Here is a 7,382-nt window from a genome sequence, read left to right on the forward strand (position 1 = left end):
TTGCAAGCATGTCTTGAAGAAGAAGATTGTGTGATCATTCATGTTTACCTTCAAGACATCATCCAAACGAAGAGAGCTGGAAAGATTCAAGGTTGATCAAGACTAAGTCAAGAGTGAATCAAGTTGATCAACTCACAAAGCATAGAAGATGTACCGAGAGGGATCAAGTGATCCCATGGTTTGGTAAGCATTGTCCATTGTGCTTTGTGTACTAACCCATGGTCTATGTGAGAGTTCTACGTGGGGTTAGGTACATGTTCATGGGCTTGTGTCAAGAGGAAGATATCTCTCAACCCATGGAGAGGATGACATCAAGTGGTGATCGTCATCAAGATTGCCGTGTGCGAGTTCAAGTGGAGCATCACGAAGAGATCAAATGCTTGAAGCTTGCCGTCCTTTGTGGTGACAATGGACTTGTGAAGATGTGCGGAAGAGTGGCTCACCCATAGTGGAGTATGGGGGAGCAATCAACTAGTCTTCATCAAGTCAACCCAATCAAGAAAGGTGGTCCAACTTGAGGGAGTCAAGATCGTCATCATCTAGCTCAAGTGGACCATGTGCAAGGCAAAGGTTTGCCCTTGATAGGTTTCCTATTTTACCGGTCTCATGATGGTAGTTGGGAGACCGGGTTATAGGATCGATTGCCGTACTATCAAGGGGGGCTCTCGATGAGTAGCTTGATCGTATCGTTCGTAGAGAGCTCAAACCATTGCATCCTTGCATCATCTTTCTTGGTTCTTGTTTGGTTCTCTTTGTGAGTCTTAGAGCTTATGGTCATCTTGATGACAAGCTTGAGTTCATCGAAAACGGAGTTCGCATGCTTCTTCTATGATGTTTTCGATGTTGGAGGTTTTGCCGGTTCTTCTCGGTTGGAGGTTTCGCTCCTCTTTTTGTTGGCATACCTCCCCTGCCTCTTCTTACTATAACTAGTCGCTGTTTTGATGCTACTCGTCGTCTTGTTTCCAACAAGCTTGAGTTTGCTCAATTCGGAGCTCATATGCAGAAGTTATGGCAGTTCTAATTTTCTTGGGTGTGGTTTTTGTCAGGGTCCCAGCGGTAGTACCGTGGTACCCAGCGGTAGTACCGCTGAGGAGTCACAAGCGGCAGTACCGCTCCGCAGCGGTAGTACCGTGGGTCACAGCGGCAGTACCGCTCCTCGGAGCGGCAGTACCGCTTGATGGTCTCAGCAGTAGTACCGTTGCGGCTCCGTGCTCCTACCGCCTCGACTCGAGTGCGCTTTTCTCGTGTCGGGTTTTGCGGCACTTGCTGCGGTAGTAGTGGCGGTAGTACCGCTTATTAGCGGCAGTACCGCCCTGCCTCCACGGTAGTATCGCTCTGGGTCCCAGCCCCAGCCCCTTTTCTTCTGGCGCGGCAGTACCGCTGAAGGGGAGCGGTAGTACCGCTTACGAGCGGTAGTACCGCCCTGCCTCCGCGGTAGTACCGCTCTCTGCGGGGCTGAGTGGGGGATAACGGTTGGATTTTCCCCCTCCTATAAAAGGGGGTCTTCTTCCCCGTTGAACCTTATCCTTTGAGCTCGTGTTCTTCCCCCATTGTTGACCTTCTTCGAGCTTGCTAACTCTCAATACCTCCATGGATTCTTGCTAGTTTTTGAGGGAAAAGAGAGAGGAGATCTAGATCCACATTTCCACCAATCACTTTCTCCTCTATGTGAGGGGAACCCCTTGGATCTAGATCTTGGAGTTCTTGGTGTTCTCTTTCTTGTTCTTCCTCTCATTTTCCTCCCTAGCATTAGTTGCTTCGGTGGGATTTGAGAGAGAAGGACTTGGGCACTCCGTGTGCCCTTGCCATTGCATTTGGTGCATCGGTTTGAGTTCTCCACGTGATACGTGAAAGTTACAAGTTGAGAAGCTTATTACTCTTGGGTGCTTGGTACCCTTGAGCTTGTTCCTCTTGGGTGCTTGGGCGCCCTAGACGGTTGTTGGTGTTCGGAGTTCAATCATTGTGGTGTAAAGCTCCGGGCAAGCGTCGGGGTCTCCAATTAGGTTGTGGACATCGCCCCGAGCAATTTGACGGGTACCGGTGACCGCCCCCAAGGGTTGCCAAAGTGTACGGGTTCGGTGACCGCCCCCAAGGGTTGCCATTTGTACGGGTTCGGTGACCGCCCTCAAGGGTCCCTTAGTGGAATCACGGCATCTTGCATTGTGCGAGGGCGTGAGGAGATTACGGTGGCCCTAGTGGCTTCTTGGGGAGCATTGTGCCTCCACACCGCTCCAAACGGAGATTAGCATCCGCAAGGGTGTGAACTTCGGGATACATCGTCGTCTCCTCGTGCCTCGGTTATCTCTTACACGAGCCCTTTACTTATGCACTTTACTTTGTGATAGCCATATTGTTTCTTGTCATATATCTTGCTATCACATAGTTGCTTATCTTTCTTAGCATAAGTTGTTGGTGCACATAGGTGAGCCTAGTTGTTTTAGGTTTTGTGCTTGGCAAATTAACCGCTAGGTTTATTCCGCATTTGTTCAAGCCTAAACCGTAATTATTTTAAAACGCCTATTCACCCCCCCTCTAGGCGACATCCTCGATCTTTCATTAGGGCATAACGTAATCTCGGTGTGACCGATTACACAAACTCGGTGGGACCGATTTTGGTAATAAGCTAACCAGAGAGTTGGTCAGGCAAACTCGGTGGGACCGATTACACAAACTCGGTGGGACCGATTTTGGTAATAAGCTAACCAGAGGGTTTGCATTGTAATCTCGGTAGTACCGATTGCTCAAACTCGGTGAGACCGATTTTGGTAATGGACATACACAGCGAGATTACAATCCCATCTCGGTGAGACCGAGATCCCTATCGGTGGAACCGATTTGCTAGGGTTTGTGGCAATGGCTATGACATTTGAAACTCGGTGGCGCCGGATAGAAAGAATCGGTGGGGCCGAGTTTGACTTTTGGTTTAGGTCATATGTGGATGTGGGAAGGTAGTTGAGGGTTTTGGAGCATATCACTAAGCACTTTGAGCAAGCAAGCCATTAAGCAACACCTCATCCCCTCTTAATAGTATTGACTTTTCCTATAGACTCAATGTGATCTTGGATCACTAAAATAGAAAATGTAGAGTCTTGATCTTGAAGCTTGAGCCAATCCTTTGTCCTTAGCATCTTGAAGGGGTTCCACATCCTCTAGTCCATGCCACTCCACTGTTGAACTTATCTGAAACATACTAGGTAAAAGTGTTAGTCCAACAAGAGATATATTGACATTAATTACCAAAACCACCCAGGAAGCACTTGTGCTTTCAGAATTCAAATTTAAAATAAAGTTAAACCAAAAAAAATTCCAAACATTAAAAGTAAAATGTTCGATGGGTTGAAAATATTCAGTAGCTAATTATCTTGTAGAAATCAACATTTTACAAAATATTGGAATGCCCCTTATATATTCAAAACAGGACCGAGAGCATTTAAATTAACCAATTAAAGATAAACAAATTTGTAAATTATTCAAAATAAATTGAAACTTGTTGTGCTGACTCAACTCACTTCCTAGTATTTATGTGATAAATATTGGTTTTAAATAATTTGATTTAATATAGAAAATAAGTGCAAAACAAGAAAATGGAAATATAATATGGAAAATAGAAGAAACAAAAAAACAAAGAAAAGGCTAAGTGCACACTGTTTACTTGCGGCCTGCTACTACAGTAACTAGGCCCAACCCACGAACGACCTTCTCCGTCCTCTACAGAGGAGGAGGCACGAGATGTGCGTGTCGCACATCCACGGCTGCCGTGGCCGTAGATGGTCGCCACGTCGATCCCCTTCGCTTATAACTGCGCCAACGCGAACCCTAGGTTGCCCTCGTCCATTGCCCCCTCTTTCCCCGTCGCCCCCTTCTTTCGCTCGAATTCGAGCTTGGAAACTCTCACGGTGACCGTGCTCGTCATCGTCATTACCGCGACCACCGTCGTCGCCTTCGCGTGGGAGGACGTCCAGGAGGCCCGCCACGGACGTCTTCATCTGTCCCGAGCACGGAACGGAGCCGAGGTGGCCCGTGCGCTCGCCATCGAGGCAGTCTTCGTTTGTACGTCGTCGTCATCCGTCATCGATTACCGCCGTTCCGGTCAACCCCGACTCTCCCCGACCTCACCATCGGCATCACAGTAAGCTGCTCCTCCCTATCCCCCTCGTCCCACTGTCAATCCGTCGTCGTAGACCCATGCCCGCCCGAGGCCGCCATGGCCGGAGTTCCGCGTCCGCGCACATCCACTCCTGGCCCTGCTCGCGTTGCTCCTCCTGCCGTCGCCCGTCGCACGCGACCACGCACGCGCTCGTCCGCCCACACACGCCCGCGCTCGCGCCGTGCCTACTGTCGCTCGCCGCTGCCGCTCCCCTGCCTCGGTCGGCCGCGCTCGTCGCGAGCTCCCCGCCGCCCCGGCCGCGCCCACCGGCGCGTGCTGCGTCGTCACGCACGCCCGGGCCGTGCCCCCGCTACTGCGCTACTGCCGTGCTGCTTGCCTCGCCGGCTATTTCTGCCCCTCTGTGCTGCTCGCTGTCTACTGCTGCTCGTTGCTTGCTCCTGCCGCTGCTATGGTACTGTTGATGCCCGCTGCACTTCTGCTGCTGCTTTGCATGCTGCTGCGCTGCCCCTCCCGCTATTCTGCTTGATGCCGCTGCTGGCCATGGCTATGGTGTGTGCGTGCGTGATGTGTGTGTGCCCGCTGTGTGAGTGTGCCATGCGTGTGGCCGGCTGGGCTCTGCCCACTAATAGCCGGCCCTTGTTTAGAATAGTATCAGGTTTAGCTTTAATTAGTGCTAAATTAGTCTAGTAACTTATGACATGCAGGACCAACCGTTAGATTAATCCAGGAGATTAAATAAATAAAATGCTAATTAAGTGTTTGTGCCAATGACACGTGGGACCCATCTATAGTTTGACCAGTCACCAGTCAAACAGTTGACTGTTGACTGGATTGTTGACTGAGTCAACTGGGCCTGCCGTCAGCCACATATGCACCTTTCTGGGTACACTCTATGTACCCATAGCATTTTATTCTTTTATTTCAAAATAATATTAATTTCAAAAAAATTAGAAAATCATTTAAAACTTCACTAAATCATATAAAACAAACCATAACTCCGATGAAAAAGTTTTATATATGAAAGTTGTTCAGAACGACGAGACGAATCCGAATACGCAGCTCGTTTGTCCGCCACGCGCCCCTAGCATAGCAAGCATGCAACTTTTTCCCTCCGGTTCATCTGTCTGAAAACGCGAAACACCGGGAAAACATTCCCGGATGTTTCCCCCTCCCCGGATGTTTCCCCCTCCCCTTTGCCGGTATCACCTAGCACTGCGTTAGGGCACACCTAGCATCGCTCGTTGCCATGTCATGCATCGTCATGCATTTGTTTGTATTATATTTATTGTTTCTTTCCCCTCTTATCTCGTTAGACACCGAGACCGACGTCGTTGCTATCCAGTACGACTACGACACCGACGACCCCTCCTTGCCAGAGCAACCAAGCAAGCCCCCCCTGATCAACCCGATATCGCCTATTCTTCTCTCTACTACTTGCATTAGAGTAGTGTAGCATGTTACTGTTTCCGGTTAATCATATTCTGTTGCATAGCCTGTCATTGTTGCTACAGTTGTTGATACCTTACCTGCAATCCTAAATTCTTAGTATAGGATGCTAGTTTATCATCAGTGGCCCTACATTCTTGTCCGTCTGCCATGCTATACTATCGGTCCGTGATCACTCGGGAGGTGATCATGGGTATATACTTATATGCATAATAGGTGATACATGTGGTGAAGTCGGGTCGGCTCGTAGAGTACCCGCAAGTGATTCCGATGTGGGGGCTGAAAGGACAAGTGGCTCCATCCAGGTAGTGGTGGGCCTGAGTTCGCGACGGCCCCCGACTGTTACTTTGTGGCGAGGCGACAAGGCGGGTTGAGACCACCTAGGAGAGAGGTGGGCCTGGCCTTGGTCGGCGTCCACGGTTACTTCAAAATAACACGCTTAACGAGATCTTGGTATTTGATCTGAGTCTGGCCATTAGCCTATACGCACTAACCAACTACGCAGGAACAGTTATGGGCACTCGACGTCGTGGTATCAGTCGAAGCCTTCTTGACATCAGCGACTGAGCGGCGCGCGCCGGATTGGACTGAAACGCCTGCTCTTGTATTAGGGAGGCTAGGTCTTACCGGCCGCGTTCGTAATGTGCAGGTGTGTAATGGGCGATGGGCCCAGACCCCTGCGCCATAGGATTTAGACCGGCGTGCTGACCTCTCTGTTGTGCCTAGATAGGGCTGCGACGTGTTGATCTTCCGAGGTCGGACATGACCAAGAAAAGTGTGTTCGGCCAAAGGGGATCGAGCGTGTTGGGAAATGTGGTGCACCCCTGTAGGGAAGTTTATCTATTGGAATAGTCGTGTCCCTCGGTAAAAGGGCGACCCGGAGTTGTACCTTGACCTTATGACAACTAGAACCGGATACTTAATAAAACACACCCTTTAAAGTGCCAGATACACCCGGTAACCGCTCTCTCACAGGGCGACGAGGGGAGGATCACCGGATAGGATTATGCTATACGGTGATATTTGGTTAACTTACCATCTACTCTTTTCTACTGCTTCAAGATGAAGGCTGCCAGAAGCGTAGTCTTCGATAGGACTAGCTATCCCCCTCTTATTCTGGCATTCTGTAATTCAATCCACAGATACTATCCATTTCATTGATACGAATGCATATGTAGTCTAGATCCTTTCTTGCGAGTACTTTGGATAAGTACTCACGGTTGCTTTGCTTCTTCTTCTTTTCCCCTTTTCTCGGTTATTTCAATCATATGATGGAGTCCAGGAGTCAGAGGATCCCGAGGATGTTTCTTCATGGAGTTCGGCTTCGAGGAGTAGTTAGGAGGTCCCAGGCAGGAGGCCTTGCCTTTTCGATCGTTGCTAATTTTGTGTTAGCCTTCTTAAGGCAAACTTGCTTCACGTATGTCTGTACTCAGATATTATTGCTTCCGCTGACTCTTGTGCATTCGAGCTTATGTATTCGAGCCCTCGAGGCCCCTGACTTGTAATATAAAACTTGTATTATTTTATTTTGTGTCTAGAGTTGTGTTGTGATATCTTCCCGTGAGTCCTTGATCTTGATCGTACACATTTGCGTGCATGACTAGTGTACGGTCAAATCGAGGGTGTCACAATGATTTATCATAAAGATCAAATAAAACAGTGTGAGAATTGCGCGAAGATGTAAATTTAAACCTCCTCACAAAGGAATCAGTTATGTAATGATACTGCCGGCACTTATCTGACACGAAGTCTTCAAGATCAGCATTACGCATATAAGCGTCAAATTCATCCTTAATGCCTGCCTGGACTATAAACTCCTCTGACGGCC

At 48.9% G+C, this 7,382-nt stretch overlaps 1 long non-coding RNA gene across 1 annotated transcript; it reads left to right on the top strand.

The window, feature by feature from the left end:
- Window positions 1-3,498: 3,498 nt before the first annotated feature.
- Window positions 3,499-7,083, top strand: LOC147979706 (uncharacterized). The gene is made up of 2 exons (XR_015618960.1): window positions 3,499-4,129; window positions 6,837-7,083. It is a non-coding gene; the product is annotated as an uncharacterized LOC147979706 (long non-coding RNA).
- Window positions 7,084-7,382: the final 299 nt, after the last annotated feature.

Source organism: Triticum urartu, chromosome 3A (assembly GCF_056163025.1).
Source record: "Triticum urartu cultivar PI428250 chromosome 3A, HENAU_Tu73, whole genome shotgun sequence".
Classification (NCBI taxonomy): domain Eukaryota; kingdom Viridiplantae; phylum Streptophyta; class Magnoliopsida; order Poales; family Poaceae; genus Triticum; species Triticum urartu.